General features: G+C 42.9%; 1 non-coding gene across 1 annotated transcript; it reads right to left on the bottom strand.

Moving 5' to 3' along the window:
- Positions 1-884: 884 nt before the first annotated feature.
- Trnaf-gaa (transfer RNA phenylalanine (anticodon GAA)) lies at positions 885-968 on the bottom strand. Its single transcript is given in 2 exon segments — positions 885-919; positions 929-968. It is a non-coding gene; the product is annotated as a tRNA-Phe (tRNA).
- Between the last annotated feature and the right edge of the window lie 22,809 nt (positions 969-23,777).

Genomic DNA, 23,777 nt, shown 5'->3' with positions numbered 1-23,777 from the left:
CCAAGACCAAAGAAGGCCTAAAAAGTGCGCAGCAACGTCAAACTGACGCTGACTGCATTCTTTGGCTCCTGCGCAGTGTGGTACACCACGAGTACGCCCCACCACGTCAAGCAACCACCAAAGGGTAGTACAGGGATGTCCTCCTTCCCCTACGTGATGCTGTGTGATGCAAGAGACCCGACCTGCGATCAACAGGAAATTGGCGCCTCCATCACGACACTGCTCCAGCATATTCACCGCACTTGATTCATGCTTTTTTGGCGAAAAAACAATCTTCTGTGCTCCACCAGGCTCCGTACTCTCCTTATATGCCCCCCTGCGACTTCTTGCTGTTCCCCAAACACAAGAGGCCATTGAAAGGAACGCGATTTCAGATAAGAGAGGACATCATCGCAAAGACAGCCGAGCCGAGCTAAATACCGTTCCGAAAGATACTTTTTCGGCGTGCATCCAACAATGGCGGTACCGCTGGAAGAGGTGTGTGGAGTCCCAAGGGAACTACTTCGATGGGGATTAGATGACTAATGCACCAGGTAAGCCAGTTTTTTTTTCAGGCCCAACGCCGGATACATGTCTAACAGACCCCTCATTTTTAAAAAAATATTACACACATAAAAACAGTTTCCCTTAAGAATGCTTTCATTGGAAACAAACAAACACACACACACACACACACACACACACACACACACACACACACATACAGAGAGAGAGAGAGAGAGAGAGAGAGAGAGAGAGAGAGAGAGAGACAGAGACAGACAGACAGACACACACACACACAAAAATGGCTCTGAGCACTATGTTACTTAACTTCTGAGGTCATCACTCGCCTAGAACTTAGAACTAATTGAAGCTAACTAACCTAAGGACATCAGACATATCCATGCCAGAGGCAGGATTCGAACCTGCGACCGCAGCGGTCGTTCGGTTTCAGACTGTAGCGCCTAGAACCGCTCGGCCACTCCGGCGGGCGACAAAGAGACAGACAGACAGTAAAAAACCACTAATGAAACAGTGAGAACATTCACACAAAATGTTTATAAACTTATGAGTTAACGAGCATTTCGCTTTCATTTAAATATATAGTCGAAATACTCAGCCTTCAGGAATAGTGAAACGAACCCTGTCGTCCAGAAACGTATGCCACAAAGAGTGCAGATTCGCCACGAGATGGGGAAATTCACAGGCGTCTATTGTGCTGAATGAGGTCTAAACACTGTAGTGTGCGAGTGAGACAGACGAGAACCTACGTCATAGGGGAACCCTGTAGAAGCGGTTTGTGGCCAAGGAGACATAGCAGTGTTAAATATGGCGAACCTAAGATCGCCCATATAGGGAAACATTTATGAAAAAAATATTTAATTCTGTAGTGATGCACGGAATGAAGCCACAGTAATTTTAATCTGTCATCCTTCATACATTTTCATGCCAATCCCAATAAAACTTGAATATTGATCATATCTATAATAGCTTAGGATTTACTGTTAAAGTGAAATTAACAAGTTTTGTAACAAAGACCTGAATGCTAAAACCTGAATGCTTTGGTCGATCTTAACGATCGACATTTCAAATAGAAGCGCATAATTAAAATGACAAATGTTGTAAATATCAACTCTGTAACATTATTTTTTAAGAGATATAGTAAATTTAAATTATCAGTATTTTCAGTTAAGTGTCAGACCGTCATTTCCTCCACACAGAACACATTGTACGCTGACAGCATGACACCTTATTGAATCATTAAGTAATAGAATATTTGTTGTAAGGTTTAGTGCATAATAGTTACTTTTGATCTTTATTTATTTATCAGAGAGGACATTGGTGCAAGGCTACTGGACGTAGCGTTCAAAGGTAAGAATGAAATTTTATTGGTTTTGTGTAAAAGAATTTAACATTTATTATGTAATGGATATTATTGTTACTTTACTTAAGAACGTGAAAGTGGTCAAGCTTCGATTATTTAAATATGTTCAAATGTGAAATAATGTAGAATAAGCTGTAGCCAATCAGATGGACGGCTTCAGGAAAGGGAACTGCACTGGTCAGTCGAGCGAGTATGTTCGGCGCGCGGGAAGCCCGGCCGGGGACGGGCAGAGGGACAGTTCGGCTGGAGACACCAAGGCGGACAGTTTGGACTGACACGCGAAAGCGGACAGTCGCTCTTTAGATAGCCAGGAAGTGAAACGACTTAGAACATTTCTCATTTTGTGGTATCGCAGGACTTAGTCTCTGAGTGGTGAGCAGCCGCGCGCCTGATGTGAATTGTAACTTTTCGTGTAAATAACGAGGCGGAGAATTAGACTTGTGTTTCGCGATAAGATTGAGCATGATCGGACTCTGTCAAATGGATATGCGCTCAAGTGTAACAGTAATCCTAAATAAGACCACTTTCGCTATTAGATTGCTTTCTGAACAAACATTGTTCTAACCAAATCGCAACTGTGTGTCATAAATCATTTATGGGTCGTTAATTTAGTTCCCGATATTATTGTTGCTGTTATTATATGTTATATGAGTTTTGTATTTCGCAAACTTTCCATCAGCCAGACAATTTAACCAAAGGGTCACAAGTGTCTAATGTAGGGCATGTAATGCGGCACGCGCGGTTCAACCCCTAGACGAGTTTGAGCCAAGACTTTTCGACGAAAGGGACCCGCATGTGAGACCGTAAATCTTTGGGTTGTTAGCTCGCAAACTGCAAGCAAAAAAAGTTTCAAATCAACACAGTAAAATGTGCAAGGGAATTATTGTGTAGTGATCGAGAATTGGGGCTAAAACTATTGAAGAAAATGGAACAAGTGAATTAGTGTAGTGCAATTTCCGTAGATATAGCTTCACAAAGTCAGTCAAAAAGAGAGAGAAAAAAGTAAATCACAAGGCAAAGGAAATAAAACAGTTAAGTTCCAACAATATGGTTATATCTTACTTTAACATGCCTTGCCAAGTCCTTTTATGTGACCAATGCCTAAAACCACTAGCTACTTTCTGGACAAAGTTGCATTCGATTAATAACACCAGCCTTTTCTAAGTCTCCACACATTCTGCCTTGAAAAACACAATTTCTGGTTATATATCAGTACCAGTGAATGGCCAACGTAAAATTATGTACATCTGCGCCTGATTACAAAACTCGGCTTGGGAAGTCGAGAACTGCTGATATCACTCCATATCTGTGCGTGAGACATGTAATTCTTGCGTTATTTCCGCACCAGAAAAAAAGCTCAGCCAATCCCTACGGATCACAAATGTTTATATTATGAAACTGAAACATTATCAAAGTTAATTACTACGCTCTGCGTCCCACTGTGCCCTGAGATCTAACGTTACATGAGTAGTCGAGAATTCTAGATGGCGAACATCAATGCTGCCATTTTCCCAGCTCCACCATGAGCGAATGAGAGACTAATATGGCTGGATTGCAGTCAGTATAGTAAACGAGAGCCCTGGCACACGACTAGAAAGTTGGCGTTGTGGAGAAATTGTGGTATACACGTAAAAGAGGAGTTGTAAATATCAGAGTACTGCTAAATATCACTTTATAAATTTGGTATTATAGCTAATTTTATTTATTAGGATGGCCATCTCTCCCCACGTAGGTGGGAGATTAACATTTCGTTAAAAGATTTCGACGCAGCCAAGAAACGCCTGATTAACGCTCCAAATTGCGAATCATATCTATGGCACTCTCGCCGTAACGCCCACCCGTCCGGTGGCATGTCTTTGGTATCAAATCAACTGAAAAATTAATTAAGAACCTAATCTGCCTGAAGTATTGATTCCCTTTTTAAATTGACTTCTGTACACATGGATAACATTGCTAACAAACGCTGTTGCTCTGGGCGGAGACCAAAACGTCGTAGATGTGAGCTAATACCTAAATTTGGGGAATATCCTACATAACTGCAAATTCTGTAGTTTTTAGAGCATTCGGTAGTATGTTTATGAGGCGTGGAATTTCTCGTAAAATGTACTCCCAGTACCCACCGCAAACCTTCCGATTGCGTAGCAGTTCACGTCTGAGTCACTACCATTCCGTGAGACTAACGTATGAGTTGAGGACAACACTTTATGTTATTTTTTTAAATTCGCAGATGTTCCGCAGAGCCCTCGCCTTTTTCTTGTGGGCGGGAGGCAGATAACGAAGATTTTCGTGTCATAGCGGTCACCGATGAGGACAACGACCCAGTACTATTGGACCCACAGGTGAGCAACGCCGAGGAGTGTGATGAATGTATCTTTCAGGCATGGAGGCAGCCAGATTCTACATGTGATGGTCACTAGCCACCAAATCACACTGCAGATTACTGGGAGAACTTTGCCATTTTCCCAAGTTGTCACAGTTACTAGCAGCTATGAGCAAGCCACCAGCTATTGACAGCTCTACCAAGCTAAAACGAATTTTTTACTGGGTTACTATCTTAGCACTGAGTGTAGGACGTAATGATGGCGCATTCCGTAGCAGATTATCCCTGTGGGTTCCTTGTGTGCTGTCTAGCATCCGGGAGGGGCGACTCGTACACTTTTCTCCCTCACGCGATCATCTCTCATTTCTGGTATCAATATTGCTCTCCTAGCTTCGATTTGCCATCCCTACATACTGTCTCACGTCAATCAGATTTCTGCCTGATGTCATTCACTTTAGATAGACTATGTTACGAATGCGAGAAAGACGTCCTTGCTGTTTAGGTCATTGACCGCCAACCAACCAACCATCTTTTACTTCATGCCGACCGTTTATGACTTGCGTTAGCTTCCCCTTAATTCTGATGCAGTTGAGGCAGTAATTATATCCACACTTCCTGAAACATGGTCATAATGGACAAATCGCCCGGGCACACAGCTGAAGATTCCGGGCGTCCGACCAACGAGTGGGAGCTTTGAACCTTACAGGATAACAAACCCAAATTAAAATTTTTATAATCCTATTCCTTTTTAAATAGAATATATAACAAGTATGTGTAGAGAATACTGAATGATGTGATAAAGGCAATGGACTCACTTTTATAACAAGAGCGGTTTTCGTCGTTTCATTGACAAACGACTGTATCGGCTTTTGCGTGATTGGCAGGCTTCTCGAGAGCAGTACATCCTGTCACGTGATCCCCCACGTCATCAGGTAAATGACTTCCCTGTACGACCTACACTAGGAATCGTCATACGGATAATTCGTGTTTCTGTTTCCTAGCTAAGCAATGACATATTGAGTGCACAGTATAACTAGCGGGTCTGTGCACTTAGCATTTACACTTTCGTGTTGAGTAGGATTGCCTTCCACTATTTGTCGGATTCAATGAGCGAATTGTCTTCCCAGCATCGCTATATAAAACACTTAGCACAGCTTACTAGCCGGTCGTGGGGCTGAGCGGTTCTAGGCGCTTCAGTCTGGAACCGCGCGACCGCTACGGTCGCAGGTTCGAATCCTGCCTCGGGCATGGATGTCTGTGGTGTCCTTAGGTTAGTTAGGCTTAAGTAGTTCTAAGTTCTAGGGGACTGATTACCTCGGATGTTAAGTCCCATAGTGCTCAGAGCCATTTGGACCATTTTGAACGGTTATTAATCTGATATATAACGTACAAGGTATCTGCTTGAAACGCATTGCTCATTACAACAATTATATTTGAAATTTAATTCAAGTCACGAGGTAATACTGCCCGTATTTTACTTCTAGACAATAATGAAATTCTTCCAACGTAATCCAGATAAAACCTATGACGTTTATGGAACAGACTGTGATAATTATATGACTCCCTAGTTACAGAATTACAAACTCAGTGTAGATTTTGTTGCAAAACGTGAATGTCTCAAATAATGGTTAAATACTAGGAAGGAATTAAATAAAGAACAATAAATAGAAACATGACGATGAAAACAAAACTCCCATAGGATTACAACGTGGTGCGACTGCAGTTCCGTCCGAGCCCCGGCCAAGAGAGAGGGTCCCTCCCAGGACACACGAGCCACAGAAGACGTCAGACGTCAGCTGATTGCTCTGGGCGTCAGTATTGAGGAGCGTTCTGGGCTACAGAACTCGCAGCACAATGGGGGCGTCACTGGAAAGGCAGGACAATATTATGGTTACCAGGGAGGGCAACAAGGATGAAACTACTCCAGTAGTTAGGGAAGTCAGTTTCCAATTCTAAGACTGTGCACATTGTCGAGTAGCCGTTCTTCTATCATACTTATTGGGAGTAACTCTCGCTTGGAACACGACCACGTTCTTGAGAAAAAGCTCCCGTTAACGTAAAAAGTTTGAAAAGGGATTCACGAAATGTTCAATGCGATTTCCACGGCAAAAGTGTCAACACAAAACTTTTGTGTTGCAAGTGATGTCACGACTAGGAAAGTTGGATTTTTCGTAGGACCGAGTACGAACATACAAGTAGTTTTCAAAGAGTTCTATGTTTGCAAATGCGTTCAGTCTTGTACTGAAGGGGAGTAGCGACTAAAAAGCTTTTATTTAATATGAAATAAAATCTAAAACAGATCCCAAACAAACGTATTCCGTTTCGAAGCGCACATCACTGAAATCAATAACATTGTGTAGCTCCATCCACTGCAATTTGCTAGGAACCTCCTAGGTATGCTTTTCAGAAGATGGTCGTGCTGAAGCATCTAGTCTTCGACAGCGGTCGTCCAAATGTCACACAGCGTGTGAGGACAGTTCCTGCAACGAGTCACTGCAAGGTACTACACGTCCCAAGCGTGTTCAGTCACGCACATTCTTTCCCATTACTGTTCCAGTTCACCTACTGTCAATGATACAATGCTGTTCTTCAAACATTTTTTGTCGGGAATTTCTGCCCCAAATGTCAGCCAGTTTTGTTTTATACCAGTTTACATCTCTTGGTCACAAATGCCCTCCTTGCCCTGCTAGTCTGCTTTTTGTGTCCTTCTTCCTTCGTCCGGCTTGCGTTATTTTGCTTCCAGGGCAATACAATTCCGAAACTTCGTCTACTTCATGGTCACCAATTTTGATGTTAAGTCTCTCGCTATTCTCATTTATGCAACTTCTCATTACTTTTTGAGTTTACTCTCCGACCATATTCTGTGCTCATTAGATCATTCAGTGCAACAGACCCTGTAATTCTTCTTAAATTTCCCCGAGGTTAGCAATGTCATCAGCGAATTTCATCATTGATATTCTTTCACACTGACTTTTAATCACTCTTGAACCTTTGTTTAATATCGGTCATTACCTACACGATGTATAGGTCGAGAAATCGGGACCTAAGACTGCATTCCTGTATTACCTTTTTTTTAAATAAGCTTACTCCTGGCATTTTACTCTGTCGAACACTTTTTCTCGGTCGACAAATCCTACGAGCGAGTCATGATTTTTCTTCAGTCTTGCTTTTATTACTAAGCGTAACTCAATAATTGCCACTCTGCTTGCTTTATCTTTCCTAAAGCGAAGCTGATCGTCATATTACACATCTCCAGTTTTCGTTTCCATTCTTCTGCGTACTTTATCTTGTTAGCGTCTTGGATGTATGAGCTATAAAGTTGTTTCTACGACAGTTCTCGCACATATCTGCCCTTTCTGTCTTCGGTAGAGTATGGAAGTCGCGTTCATATCAGGAGCCCATTTCACCAGAGTGATTTCTCTTCTTTTAGGAATTTGTTGATAAGCTGGGCGGCGTGTGTTCTTGAATTATCGTCTTGAACATATCACCGAAATTTTGACTGTGTGCCTAGACAAAAGGTCGGAACTTCGTGTCGCAATAGTACTCTGCCCTCAGTTAGCCTCGAGTGCGAAGTCAGATGTCTGCTATTCACATGTGATTGGAGCTCGAGGTATGACTTAGCATCCGCTGTGCTATCCACTACCCTGTAGTGTTTCGAGAATTACCGCGCAAATTCTAAAGTCACTCGGCCTTCCACCGTCTCGAACACACAATATTTTAGATGTGAGTGGGAGAAAGGAACCATATCTACTGCGCGTCGCCTGTCTGTGGGTGCAAGTCAGAAGTTTATCGTGAGAAGACTGTAGACATGGCGGTCGAACGGCACCGCCAAGCCCTTGTCGGTCGGTCCATGGAAGTCGTAATGAAAGCACATGGCAGCACCAACGAAATTCTGTGTTATTCTGTGCTGGTTTGTAATTGTGACTATTATTAGAGACAAAAGAATAATTGAGATTCTGAATTGTGAAAAAAAACTCTTATCTTCGACTTACTGGAGGCAAGACGCATTTAACGATTTGTTTGTAATAGAGGTATGGTTGTTAAGCAAACTCTTTTTTAAAATGTACTTAAATCTGTTTCTAATGTGAGACGATACGAGTGACTTACAAGAAGTCAAATGTTTATATGCGAAGTGTGAATTTTCTTCTTTATGAAGCTCAAATATACCGATAGTTGTTGAAAAGTATTCTTCGAGTACCTAATTATTTCGCAAGTAGAGAGAGAGTCTTTAAGGTTCTTGTAACTAGCATCATTCTTCGGAGAAGACGTTTATAGAGATTCAAGAAGACACCTATCCAGAGAAGATCAGCTGTGTACACCAAGTAAGTCGACTCGTATAAGAGAAGTGGGAAGTTTGCACATACACTTCACACGATCTTAGTCGTCAAATCGTTAGAACCCCGTGTCACTACACCTCTTTTTGAGAAACGTATATCTTCCCTGCTGGTAATTTCGTTTACAGCATCCCACACAATGCAAGGAATTAAAATTAAAAGAGAAAAATCGATTTCATAAAGAACTTTATGGGAAATCTGAAGCCGAACGACCGTACAGAGAGTATCATCTTAAATACTCGATTGAGGAGGAAGTTTAATAAAGCTGAACGCAAAATCAGGTGATGAACAAGAAAGCGTAACAGATCGCTAATATCCTCAACATGCATGAGTGATTAATGAGAGAGGCAGCGCGTGTCCGTTAACGATTCGTTTCTCCACTGTGAAACAATCTCTCTGGATGCTCGCACGGAAGTACATAAGGATTTCACCACTATTTCATCTGGATTACTAAACACCTGCTCTGTTTGAGTTAAGTTAAATGCACAATAATGCACATAACCTACGGAAACTAAGCGGTAGTTGTGAACATCAGGAGACCGTAATAGTGTCGAAACAACTGATAGTAATAATACAAGAAATTTGCGAATTTTATTCTAAACTTAACCTTTCTCCTTTTGGAGCAGGATTCACTGGTTATCTGAAGTAGCAATTCAACAATACCTTGATGTATAGTCAGTGCTGATCCAAGATTTCTTTTTCCTGACCACTTCCAAAGTTGCGCCTGCATCAAACTTCTTTTTCGTAATCGGTGGAACTGTAAGCATTATAATGTGAGCATTTGTTTTCTGCGCAGACGAATGAGGCGACCGTTACCTCGACGGCCGCCTTGGTTAACTCCGCCGCGCCAGACGGGGGCGCTTCAAGTGGAGAGGAGACACCACCTGGAGCTCGCCGCACACGCGGCTGCCGCCGTTGCTGTGCGGAGCGACTGGGCGATGCAGTGGTGGTGCGCCCCCAGGGTCGCCAGGGACACCGCCTCAATAGGAAGTAAAACTTTCTCGTGGGGAAGATCGCGCAAAATTCTGCAGCAGCTAGAAATATCTGGCAACAGTGAGAGATACCTCCGGTACACGTCACAAGGATATACTCATATAAATAATTCCAAAATAGCAATCGGTAACGCAGCTACTAAATCTTACCTTGGGATAATAAGGGACAACAACACAATAAATAAATGTCGTGTGACTAGGGCCTCCCGTAGGGTAGACCGTTCGCCGGGTGCAAGTCTATCGATTGGACGCCACTTCGGCGAATTGCGCGTCGATGGGGATGAAATGATGATGATTAGGACAACACAACACCCAGTCCCTGAGCGGAGAAAATCTCCGACCCAGCCGGGAATTGAATCTGGGCCTCTTTTTTTGCATTTTGTTGGTTGTTGATCGTTGTGTTTGGTCGTTGCGGACGCTACATGACATCCGTTAAAGTTCGTTTGTTGGTTGTTTTACTCAGTTTTTTTTTAATTACAGAGACCAACCAGCTCTCTGACCGAACACGCTGAGCTACCGTACCGGCGTCCCTTAGGATTGTTGGTTGTTTTGGGGAAGGAGACCAGACAGCGAGATCATTGGTCTCATCAGATTAGGGAAGGACGGGGAAGGAAGTCAGCCGTGCCCTTTGAAAGGAACCATCCCGGCATTTAGGGAAATCACGGAAAACCTAAATCAGGATGGCCGGACGCGGGATTGAACCGTCGTCCTCCCGAATGTGTCCCTTAGGATTAACAGTCTGTCGCGCTGACGTCTTAGCTACCGGTGCGGACGGGACAACAATAATAGACTGGACACTAAGAAAAGAATATTTCATAGTATTATGGAGGGCAAAGTTCTATATGTAGACTCAAACAAGGAAACTTAGGGAGAAATGTAGAGCTATGGATATGGACCGTATGAGAAGACGTCTGCCGGTAATGAGGCAAGATAGGATATGGCATGAGGTGGAATGGAGGCGAATGGAGATAAGGTGTGCCTTAACAAAACCTTTGGGGCATTGAGTGCTTCAGTGGTACGGGCACGTACAGAGAATGCCCAACCATTGATGGCCAGGGAAGATTTTAAACTGGGGGCCAGCCTGGAGAAGAAGCAGAGGAACTTCAGAGCTAATATCACAAAAATACGAATAGAAAGCAAAGGAAGACAGAAATCTCGAATCGGATGACTGGAACGTAAGCAGCTCGTGGAGATCGCAAACGGCTAATATCCAGCGTGAAACGCTGAAGAAGAAGAAGAGGATGGATTACGCTGTTCAACTTCGAATTAGTTAATTTTTTTAACTGTGCAGCTGGAAAAATCATAAGTGACGGAAGAAAGGGTGATTTCCTGAATTATTTCTCAGATGTGTTTCTAATAAGCTCACTGACTTAATGTTTTTCCTTCATGACGTTATTCGCAACCAGTAATGGAAGACATTCAATCCGAAAACCAATCTCACAGGATAAGGTTGGGCACGCAGTGAATTGCGTTCGGAATAACACGTAACTTACTTTGCGCTTCCCCAAGAAGCAGTTTAATGACGCTGATTGGTGCAGTCAAGCATTTGGTGTAACTGAGAACAACTCAAGTCATTTTTTGATTTGATGCCAGTTTTTGGAGAACCATGGAAGTCTGTGTTAACTGACCCCAATGTTTTGTGTACCAATAAAGCTTCTCCTTCGTTTTCAATAAATATTCCCACCAGCGTATCACTGAAGATATGATGTAAATGTTTATTCTTGTTTTTTGCAGACATTTATAGAGTTTTACACTACTGCTCACTTATGAAAATGTGCTTCTGCTGAATATTCTATTAGTTGCACGGGCTGAGAAACTAATTACAGACAAAACCCGTTAGATTGTCCCTGATGTTGGACTCCGACAAAGGCAAACATAAATTAGTGAATCACTATCAACTCCCTAATCTTAAAACCGGGTAACTTATAGTCAAACCTTTCGGTGACTTTGAAACATATCAAGAATCATATGGACGTATAGAAACAAGGCATCACAAGATAATTATGGAGTGATGCACAATATATTTGCTTTGTGTCGAAAGAAACGCGAAAAACCATTATGAAAATCATTTAATAAATTTTTCGAAGTTATCACAGAAATATGATACTCCTACATTGTTTACACATCAATACAATAGGTATATACACTCCTGGAAATGGAAAAAAGAACACATTGACACCGGTGTGTCAGACCCACCATACTTGCTCCGGACACTGCGAGAGGGCTGTACAAGCAATGATCACACCCACGGCACAGCGGACACACCAGGAACCGCGGTGTTGGCCGTCGAATGGCGCTAGCTGTGCAGCATTTGTGCACCGCCGCCGTCAGTGTCAGCCAGTTTGCCGTGGCATACGGAGCTCCATAGCAGCCTTTAACACTGGTAGCATGCCGCGACAGCGTGGACGTGAACCGTATGTGCAGTTGACGGACTTTGAGCGAGGGCGTATAGTGGGCATGCGGGAGGCCGGGTGGACGTACCGCCGAATTGCTCAACACGTGGGGCGTGAGGTCTCCACAGTACATCGATGTTGTCGCCAGTGGTCGGCAGAAGGTGCACGTGCCCGTCGACCTGGGACCGGACCGCAGCGATGCACGGATGCACGCCAAAGACCGTAGGATCCTACGCAGTGCCGTAGGGGACCGCACCGCCTCTTCCCAGCAAATTAGGGACGCTGTTGCTCCTGGGGTATCGGCGAGGACCATTCGCAACCGTCTCCATGAAGCTGGGCTACGGTCCCGCACAACGTTAAGCCGTCTTCCGCTCACGCCCCAACATCGTGCAGCCCGCCTCCAGTGGTGTCGCGACAGGCGTGAATGGAGGGACGAATGGAGACGTGTCGTCTTCAGCGATGAGAGTCGCTTCTGCCTTGGTGCCAATGATGGTCGTATGCGTGTTTGGCGCCGTGCAGGTGAGCGCCACAATCAGGACTGCATACGACCGAGGCACACAGGGTCAACACCCGGCATCATGGTGTGGGGAGCGATCTCCTACACTGGCCGTACACCTCTGGTGATCGTCGAGGGGACACTGAATAGTGCACGGTACATCCAAACCGTCATCGAACCCATCGTTCTACCATTCCTAGACCGGCAAGGGAACTTGCTGTTCCAACAGGACAATGCACGTCCGCATCTATCCCGTGCCACCCAACGTGCTCTAGAAGGTGTAAGTCAACTACCCTGGCCAGCAAGATCTCCGGATCTGTCCCCCATTGAGCATGTTTGGGACTGGATGAAGCGTCGTCTCACGCGGTCTGCACGTCCAGCACGAACGCTGATCCAACTGAGGCGCCAGGTGGCAATGGCATGGCAAGCCGTTCCACAGGACTACATCCAGCATCTCTACGATCGTCTCCATGGGAGAATAGCAGCCTGCATTGCTGCGAAAGGTGGATATACACTGTACTAGTGCCGACATTGTGCATGCTCTGTTGCCTGTGTCTATGTGCCTGTGGTTCTGTCAGTGTGATCATGTGATGTATCTGACCCCAGGAATGTGTCAATAAAGTTTCCCCTTACTGGGACAATGAATTCACGGTGTTCTTATTTCAATTTCCAGGAGTGTATGTTGAGTGATGATCAGAGTCCATAAAAGACAGTGACTACATGTAGTACAAACTCTGTAACAGCAACTGAAATCACGCAAAATAAGTACACTAACAGTAGAGACGGTTGTCCGTGCTGCCTACTGCTATTCATATCCAAAACTGAAGTAAGCTGCTAGGTTTTCCAATGGAATCACCCGTCGGGACGTCCAAACATGATCCATTCCCCCCTTCAACAGCCATACAAACATACGCTATTCCTGGGATTCGACCCAAAACTCAAGCAAACTGCTAAGATTTCTAACGGAATCACCTACCAGCACATCCAAACAACATCCAAGTCTCTCCCCCCTTCCCACTGTCCCGCTCTCCCACTTCACCCCCCCCCCCCCCCAAACACACACACTCCAGAGGCTCTTCAAGCAATTACTACAGCTGAAAACATATTAATTAAAAGAGGTTACTGATAGTTCTGAGCCATTAATCTCCTCCAAAAAAATTCGATTACATTGGATAATGACGCAGCCTGGATATTCACATCAAATTAGTCTAAGAAGGATCAATATCCTTATACTGTAGGTGTACTAAATGTTTCAGGTCTACGCTATTCAGACACGGAGAATCTAGGTTGAGTATTTTGAGATAGTGGGCCGACAGTCGAAAACTAGTATTTCAAGATTGTACCAGAGTGACCTGGTTTTCCACGGTTAACTTAATGACTTAGAGACGGGAAGGAAATCAGAGTGATTTATTTTGTAAAACTCAGTCACAAATTATTTATTGGTGGCACTAAACCACATAGTATAAAGTGCCAAAATGATCAGCAAATCATTTACTATTACGAATCAGAAGGCTTACGAGCCGCAGAGCTAAACCCAACATTTTGAAATAGAAGGAAAGAAATTTAAATAGGGGTTCATTTCTATGTATAGGTCTCCCATGTCCAGATTTACATAAACAGCAATACTTCGGTTATTGTAACTCATGAAGCTCATTTTTACACTGCACAACACAATTGAAGAATCGCTTCTTTGAAAGCCTGTAATTGCCTCCCACTGCGACGCAGAAGTTTTAAATTTAGCTCAAACGTGCGTACACAGTGGGCGGCGGCCTGTGTCGTCACCCTCGGCCTCGACAGCGCTTCAAACAGCCGGATGTCGACATATGCGAGAAACAGGCCACAGCTCAGGAGATCACGTGACGTTAAGCTGGGTTAGTGATGGTGACACCACAACTCTGCCCAACCTCAGTTCCAGAAGGGAGTAGGTTTCATGCTCAGTAAAAGATTAGCAGCGGTAGTAATCGATTTCCAACCGATTGATGATAGAATAGCTGTCATGATGTTAAAAGGTAGAGTCATAAATATAAGAGTAGTTACATTATATGCCCCGACCGAGGAATCGGAAGACAAAAAGAAAAACGGTGTTTATGAAAGTATCGAAGAAGTAATTAGGAAGAAACCAGGATATGATGTGAAACTCACTGTGGTAGATTCCAGTGCTAAAGTTGGAAGGGAGATCATCTAGAAGGGAATATCTGGGACTGAAAGCCTTCAGGTTGAAAGTAGTGATAATTGAGTGAGGCTACTAAGCTGTGCGAGTGCATCCAACCTTCCTTGGAAGGACGTTCACAAGGTAACTTGGGTATCACCGTATTGAAGAACGAAAAATCAAATAGCCCATGTCCTGGTGGATCAAAGACATAAAAGCAGTATAATGAATGTGTAAGCCATAAAGGGAGCCGAGGCAGGCACAGATTATTATCTAGTCGTAGAAGAGGTCGGCCAAAGAATAACGATGGAAAAGCCAAGGGGGGGGGGAGGGGGCATAAAAGACTATAACATTGACATAGACAGATTGAAGGATAATGGCAAAGCACAGGAGTTTGTCGTTAAGCTGCAAAACCAATTTGATGATCTAACAACGGAAGACAACCTTCACATTGAAGACTACTGGGAAACGATAAAAACAAATGTGGAAAAAACGGCACTAGAAGTATGCGGAAAAGGAAAGGAAGGAAGAAAAATCCACGGTTTTTAGAAGACTATGAGAAAATGTGAAATAAAGAAGAACAGCGAACAAGAAACATCTACAAGAGAATTCCAACGAAAGTAAAGAAGCATATGAAGATATTAATAGAGAAACTAAAAATCTTCTCAGAAAGAAAAAGAGAGAACATGTGGACAGTTTAATCAAAAGAGCAGAGGAAGATAAAAGTGCAAGGAATGCAAAAGGTTTTTACAGATCGCTCAGATTTTCAAAAAAAAAAGATATATACCACGGATGTTGGCATTAAGGATAAAAGTGGCAATACAGTTCTGGAAAGATCCACAGGTATGGAAATTTGGAGGGAATATTTTGAGGACTCCTAAATGTTGAAGATAGAAGTGCAGAAATAGAGCAACAACATGATTATCAGGGTGTAGGTCCCTTCATGGAACCGCTGACAATGAAAGAGACACTATACGCAATGAAAATACTAAAAAACAACAAAGCTCCAGGGAGATATGGCATAACAGCTGAATCGTTTAAAAACAAAGGCATAAAAATTTCAAAACAAATGTGTCAACTTGTTACGAACATCTCGAACGAAGAAATAATGCCAGAGGAGTGACAGAAGCGATAATAATATCAATTCATAAAAATGGCGACGAACAACAATGCAGGAACTACAGAGGCATCTCATTAATCAGCACCACTTACAAAGCGTTCTCCAAGATTCTACGAGGCAAAATTGGAACCGTATTTAAAAGAGATAATAAATGAGAAATAAGCGGGATTTTGGAAGAATCGGTAAACTATTGAGCAGATATTCATACTGAAAGGAGCAATATCCAAATATTGGGAATATAACAAAACAATGGCAATTTGTTGATTTTAAGAAGGCCTATGACAATATATCCAGAGACAAATTGTGGAAGAAAATGCAGAGTTTCGGAATACCGAAGAAGATTACAAATCTTGTGAAAGTGACACTGAAAGGCTCGAAAAGGGTAGTGAACGTGGGTGGAGATTATTACAAGGCTTGTCCAATGACAGTTTGGATGCCATACCGTTATACAGACTGTGTACACCGTCAGATTTATACCTGGTGGCCACAATTGGAACTAAAGTTTGTTCGAGAATCAATCGGTTTCGCATCAACGCATTACTATATCGACCAAGTTTCGCTGCGATATGATAATTACAATCTACATTGGACCTCTGTGGAAAGCTGCATTTCAGTAATAACCACCCGGTATCATTCTGCTGAATCTCCCACATAATTTCTTGCCGGGCCTCGTCTTTCATCGCTACCGCAGTTAACTTCGATGCGCGTAAAAACAGTCATTTCCACAGCACGGGCTCCAGGACCTTTCGCCTCCCGTCACCATCATAGCTCATCAAATAACTTTCTGTACGCAATGCCATTAATCTGTTACCGTTGTTCTCCAACTACATGAATGGTATTTCTGTAAGTAATTAACTCCTGAGCCTATTCCTTATCTACATGGTGCAAATCATTCATTTTATCGAGGTAATGATCAAAGCGTGCGTGGAAACTATGTATTTGACTGGGCGTACATCTATCCTCGTCCAGAAAAATTTCCATGTTTTCTACAAACGCATGATAAATAGCAGCAGCCGCCAAGCGTTCCCCGATGAGGTCATTCATTTTACGTAAAATCGGTAGGTGACGATGCTGGTGTAGTTGTTCAGTCAATCCCATACCGCGCCCATTGGTTCTAATGTTCCTCTCTGCAACTCACAAGCTAGCTCACTTTGTTTCAGACAAGCCGGATCCTTCACATTGCCTAGCACGCTGAAAAATACGAATAGTATAAGCAACAAAAAATTATCTTACTACTACAGCAATGTCTAACCCCGCATGCCGGGATGGTTCCTTTGAAAGGGCACGGTCGATTTCCTTTCCTATCCTTCCTTCCCTAATCCCAGCTTATGCTCCGACCTCTCTGTCGACTGGACGTTAAACACTAATCTCCTCCTTCTTCGTCCTCTCCAACCCCGTTGCCCCAACTAACAGTCAATTAAGAAAAGTCTCCAGTTATTTAACAGCGTGGCAAGTAAGATTCCATTAAGGCAGCATTAGCCAATATTTCTGTCAGTTATTCAAACAGATGTGCCAGCAAGACTTAATTCCTTAAACAATTAGGCATTTAGTTATTTAAAATAGGCTGGTAGGTAACACCTCCTGAATAGCAACATCCAAAGTATTCTGCAGGTGCTCCAGCAACACTTACTTGAGGAACAGTTATACTTGAGTTATTTAAAATACCCACATGTACGTGAGTAAAATACTGTTCTAAGATGTACAGTACATTTAAATTAAGTGTAAGGATATAAATAACTTTCCCTAATAACTCCGTGCTGCACTGGCATAGCCTTCCTTCCCACATGCGGCAGGCATTTAGCACATCGATTAATTGAAGTGATATGTGTACTAGGGAATCAAACCCACAAAAGACTACAGCTAATAACCGGCAATCACTATTCTTTTCTTTTTATCAAGGCCGTTCATTACCTCCCCTGTTCATTACAAACATAGTTCAGCGAACATATGAGTACACGAACAGGAAATTAAGTGTCAATTATGTGAGACCAACTTGAATTCGGAAAAAAACATGCAGAAATGTCAGACTGAATAAAAACACTTTGTGTGCTTCAAACACAAAAACACAATCTGCTGGTGGACTCAATACAGCTAGCTGCCATCCACAACAGAAGCCAACAAATATAAAAATACCTGCTAATATTATATATGATCCCTTTGGATTGTAACGCGACTGCTGCTTCGATCTGGTACATTCGAGGAAATATGAATGTAATCCAAAGCAGAAAATTGTCTTTATGCTTTTCTAGGCCTCCTGTTTCACCGCCTTCTGTGGCGTGACCATGTTGGAGTTGGGAGGGCGTTATAACTACTCTTTTAATTAAGAACAATATCATCAGGCTTATTTTCATACAGGGGAGATGTGATCGATAATATCTGTAATAGTTAATAACATTGAAAAGGTTTTAATTAAAATTGTCGATATATAACCTCTCATCAGAATAATGCCTGCAGCAAAGTAGCGCTGAAGGGAAATCAAAGACAGTTTAAAGTGCTTACTTTTGTTCCTAAATCCTACTATATAAACCATGCAGGGTATTGTTAGTTCTCTTGTCGTGTTTTCTGCGCTCTGAATAAGTCTGCGTACCTGCGGCGTGCTATATAGCGGGCATTTCCGTTGATACGCTACGGAAAGGCTCAGGGCACTTTTGTTAAATTGCAAGAGAATTGACTATAGTTAATTTATACGGGACAGACTTTTGCCGTAGGTGACGGACTGAGAATATCTGAGGAATTGTGTGCGCGAGAAAAAGTAGCGCTCAGTATTAAATTCTAGTACATGCCGAATAAATGATAATTGAATCTATGAACTATACGAAGGGACGTCTAATTGAATATATGATAAGAACGGAATTGGACACTTAGCTTTGTGAAAATAAAAGCGTATGAAGTTTGAACGACTGTATCGAAGTATAGGAATGGCGCATAGCCGTTCCACAGGACTACATCCAGCATCTCTACGATCGTCTCCATGGGAGAATAGCAGCCTGCATTGCTGCGAAAGGTGGATATACACTGTACTAGTGCCGACATTGTGCATGCTGTGTTGCCTGTGTCTATGTGCCTGTGGTTCTGTCAGTGTGATCATGTGATGTATCTGACCCCAGGAATGTGTCAATAAAGTTTCCCCTTCCTGGGACAATGAATTCACGGTGTTCTTATTTCAATTTCCAGGAGTGAATATATCCATGCCGACCACCCATCACAGTTCAAGTTTCCGCCGCTAGTGAACGCTGCAGTCGCAGAAAAAGCCAAGATGGCGTAGGCAATAAAATATACTGACGGAACAAAAGCCCCAACTCCAGGAATGAGCAGTGAGAGATAAATGAAAGTTGGTAAGCGTGTATTTACATCCGAAAGATAACATCTATAAAAATATCGTTCCAGTTGCGTCATAGTGGTACAAGTAGCGGCACTATGAGAGTGCAAATCCGGCTTGTTATAAATATGCGCTTTAACGGTCGTGAGTGTTAGTTGCCTTTGAGATTGGGCGTTGTGAGTTGATGTTGGTCAAGAATGCCTTCAAGACGACGAATACTGAGTTTGAACGAGATCGTGTAATAGGGTTAGGAGACGTTGGATGTTCCATCTGCGATGCTACGTATAGACTTGGTAAATGAAACAAATTTAATTGATCGCTGGCCGCGGTGGTCATGGGAAGATACGGTCGCCTTAAGACGGCTCCAGATTATTCCTTTAAATATGTTACCTAGAGAAACGCATTCTAGAAATTCATCACTCTACATTAATTATTTCCTAAGCCCAGAATTTTTTCCGGTTATGTATATATGTACGGTGTTGCTGGCAGGAAATTTAAAAATGAGAGATGACGATAGTGGGAAACATTAAAAAATGAAATATGGCTTACTAGCCCAGTTTTGATTTTGTACCAACTATTCTCTCACCTTCCGTCTCCAGCCATTATCAATAGGGTATAAACATGCAATCACTGCATATAACTTCAGCAAGCATTAAAAAGAAATCACAGGGGTTAGCTATAGCGTCTGCGTGAATGCACATAAAAATTATGGTAATACAATTAGATATTTAAAAAAAAGATGCAGTTTTGTCAGTAGCAGTCTGAAAAGCTTGTAAATGTATTGCATGCCGGTTTTTGCAGAAACATTCGATACGTTGAGTCATTTCCGGGTTAATTAGCACTGAAGTTGGCTAATCAGACCCCCACGTGTCCAAATTCAGGTGGTCCGCCATATACATTTAGTGTCACGTGTTTTAATAACGTACGAAATGGAGTACGACACTGCTCAGTCTTTGGCTCCGATTTGATCCTTATTACAGTCCCATGTCGAGTTTTATATTGCACTCTTGTTCGGTTTTGGGAAACAGAACGAAGCACGCGTTTGGTGACAACCTCTTGGCAGTTACTTGAATTTGTGTGTGCGACTGCCTGATAGACTAATTTCCATGCTAATTAACTCGGAAACAGAGCAACGTACCGATTTTTTATCTTAACAATTATTTCACGGCACAACCGACTCTACAACACACTTGAAAGTTTTTCAGGATGTTTGTGACCACCCTGTTCATGTATATATCAATCTTGAACATTCGGTGAGATGCAGAATTGTGAGTGAATTAAGGTATTATGAATCTGCAAATCAATTACACAAAGATATTTTTTAATCTTGCTCTCAGAATGCAGCTGACTATAGAATAGATTCTTTTACATCAATGCTGCGTTCCATACCTAACCTAATAGCGAATTCCAATCAGATCTCTGTAAAATCAACTAGTCATTTAGAGCAGTGGCTCAATTCGTCCAGTTAGCTCCTATTACAACCCCAGAAGAAGGTCAAGGGGACAGAGGAAAGTGAACATCGAGTATAAAATAAACGAGGAACGAAATTACCGTAGTGATTACAAACAATTTGTCTACCTATCTTCTATCTTTGAAAATGAATCTCTGGGTATAGAAATAAGTTTAATTAATTTTAGTGTTGATATTTCTAGCCCTACAGCAGGCGTCTTGACTGTGCTCAAAACTATTTAAATGATGTGAATTTTTGCACAAGATGTAAAAGTATTTATACAAAAAAATACCTGGGCTGTGTAACTTGTAGTATATCCACATTTAAAATATGTCAACAAAGCGCGCTCGCGCTCTCTCTCTCTCTCTCTCTCTCACACACACACACACACACACAATGTATGTCATAAACTTAAAAGTTAAGCAGTATTAGGGAACATACAAAGTTCGATTTCTGTACCATAGATGGTGTAAAGCGCAACAAAGCCTCAAATTAACTATTTTCCACCTCTTCTATGACGCTAAGTGAGTGTCACAACGTTCTTTTGTTGATTAAAACCTGCAAAAGTACGTCGGGAAACAAAAATTTAATATTTTTATTAAGTGTCACAATATTGTTTCCCTCACATATTTTCCGCTTCTAAATTGTTTGACGATGCTTGCTAGGCGTCACAATGGAGTTTTAGTGTCCAAAACATCTGCAAAGAAAGATATGTCAAAAAAGTTAGGAATGCAATTTTTACGTCAATTGTCACAATGTTATTTTCCACACAAGTACATACACTCAACACACATATAGCTAACAATCAAACTGATATCCAAAACATCACTGTGGACTCTCAAAGTAGACGCCTCAATTCTATTCTCACGCCCAAACACATGTTGCTAAAAACAACATGCTAAACAATTCACATTTCAAGTTAGGCCCAGGTCTGGTCCTGTAGCAAATTTAATCTGACTGACCTTATGACTAAGGAAAACAATGTTGGGTGAAATACTACGCCAAGCAGGCACCCACACAAAAAGTTAGCAGTCTGAATTATTGTCAGCTACTAAAAGAAGGTAATTAATTCCATTATATAGGCTTCGTGAAAGATACAGTAGACATGCAGTAATTCTACATCTTAATTGTTCTACATTGCTTTTTAGGCGTAACAATGTTATCTCCACATCCAAAATACGAAAAACGTGTTGTCATTTTAATTGGAGGTCCATAGGACGAACTCTCATCACCTCTCGTTTTCAGAAGCTTTTCAGTAATGTTTCAGCTAAGTAAACTAAATTAGGAGGGGGCTGAGGCAATGCATTATGTTCTTCAGTAGAAAATATAACCGACGATACTGACTGGTAATTATTAAGTTTCTTTACAAATGATTGGGCCTAGTCGAAGTTATGAACAAGAAAGGAGGGCTGCAGTACTTATAAATCCTAACTGTGGTGCCAAAGCTCTCTAATACTGTATTTCTCATAGTAAGATAATAAATAACATAAAAATATAATCTAAATATTCTGTGCAAAAAAACATATACTCAGACCCAACATGGGCAAAAGATAAAAGAAACTGACGAAAGATGATATTAGGAAGGAAGGTAGAAGATTTTTGTATTCAGATGAATCACTTAAACTGCGTACTTTCGTAATATACTAGGAGAACTTCTCCTACATCTACATTCATCTGAATGTGACCAAAATCAGCGCTGCACAAGACAGAGATAAACATAACCAATGTTTATGGTGTAACAAGACAGGCATGAAGTTCGATAACTCGCAAATATAACCTTGGCATTAATACAAAATTATTAACCGTTTGTCGAACACAAATACACTCCTCTCCCCCTCCACACACACACACACACACTGTAACGTCTCCTGGCAAAACACACGTTATATGTGGTAAAAAAGAAAAAAAAATAATTGAACTGGAAAATTGTACTTTTATTTCTGCATGGACAATAATTGCGTGATCCTTATGTAATAAAGAGAAACTACACTCCTGGAAATTGAAATAAGAACACCTTGAATTCATTGTCCAGGAAGGGGAAACTTTATTGACACATTCCTGGGGTCAGATACATCACATGATAACACTGACAGAACCACAGGCACATAGACACAGGCAACAGAGCATGCACAATGTCGGCACTAGTACAGTGTATATCCACCTTTCGCAGCAATGCAGGCTGCTATTCTCCCATGGAGACGATCGTAGAGATGCTGGATGTAGTCCTGCGGAACGGCTTGCCATGCCATTTCCACCTGGCGCCTCAGTTGGACCAGCGTTCGTGTTGGACGTGCAGACCGCGTGAGACGACGCTTCATCCAGTCCCAAACATGCTCAATGGGGGACAGATCCGGAGATCTTGCTGGCCAGGGTAGTTGACTTACACCTTCTAGAGCACGTTGGGTGGCACGGGATACATGCGGACGTGCATTATCCTGTTGGAACAGCAAGTTCCCTTGCCGGTCTAGGAATGGTAGAACGATGGGTTCGAAGACGGTTTGGATATACCGTGCACTATTCAGTGTCCCCTCGACGATCACCAGAGGTGTACGGCCAGTGTAGGAAATCGCTCCCCACACCATGATGCCGGGTGTTGACCCTGTGTGCCTCGGTCGTATGCAGTCCTGATTGTGGCGCTCACCTGCATGGTGCCAAACACGCATACGACCATCATTGGCACCAAGGCAGAAGCGACTCTCATCGCTGAAGACGACACGTCTCCATTCGTCCCTCCATTGAGGCCTGTCGCGACACCACTGGAGGCGGGCTGCACGATGTTGGGGCGTGAGCGGAAGACGGCCTAACGGTGTGCGGGACCGTAGCCCAGCTTCATGGAGACGGTTGCGAATGGTCCTCGCCGATACCCCAGGAGCAACAGTGTCCCTAATTTGCTTGGAAGTGGCGGTGCGGTCCCCTACGGCACTGGGTAGGATCCTACGGTCTTGGCGTGCATCCGTGCGTCGCTGCGGTCCGGTCCCAGGTCGACGGGCACGTGCACCTTCCGCCGACCACTGGCGACAACATCGATGTATTGTGGAGACCTCACGCCCCACGTGTTGAGCAATTCGGCGGTACGTCCACCCGGCCTCCCGCATGCCCACTATACGCCCTCGCTCAAAGTCCGGCAACTGCACATACGGTTCACGTCCACGCTGTCGCGGCATGCTACCAGTGTTAAAGACTGCGATGGAGCTCCGTATTCCACGGCAAACTGGCTGACACTGACGGCGGCGGTGCACAAATGCTGCGCAGCTAGCGCCATTCGACGGCCAACACCGCGGTTCCTGGTGTGTCCGCTGTGCCGTGCGTGTGATCATTGCTTGTACAGCCCTCTCGCATG

The sequence above is a fragment of the Schistocerca gregaria genome, chromosome 2 (assembly GCF_023897955.1).
Source record: "Schistocerca gregaria isolate iqSchGreg1 chromosome 2, iqSchGreg1.2, whole genome shotgun sequence".
Lineage (NCBI taxonomy): Eukaryota > Metazoa > Arthropoda > Insecta > Orthoptera > Acrididae > Schistocerca > Schistocerca gregaria.
The sequence above is the reverse complement of the archived record's forward strand: the minus strand, read 5'-3'. Positions and strand labels throughout refer to the sequence as shown.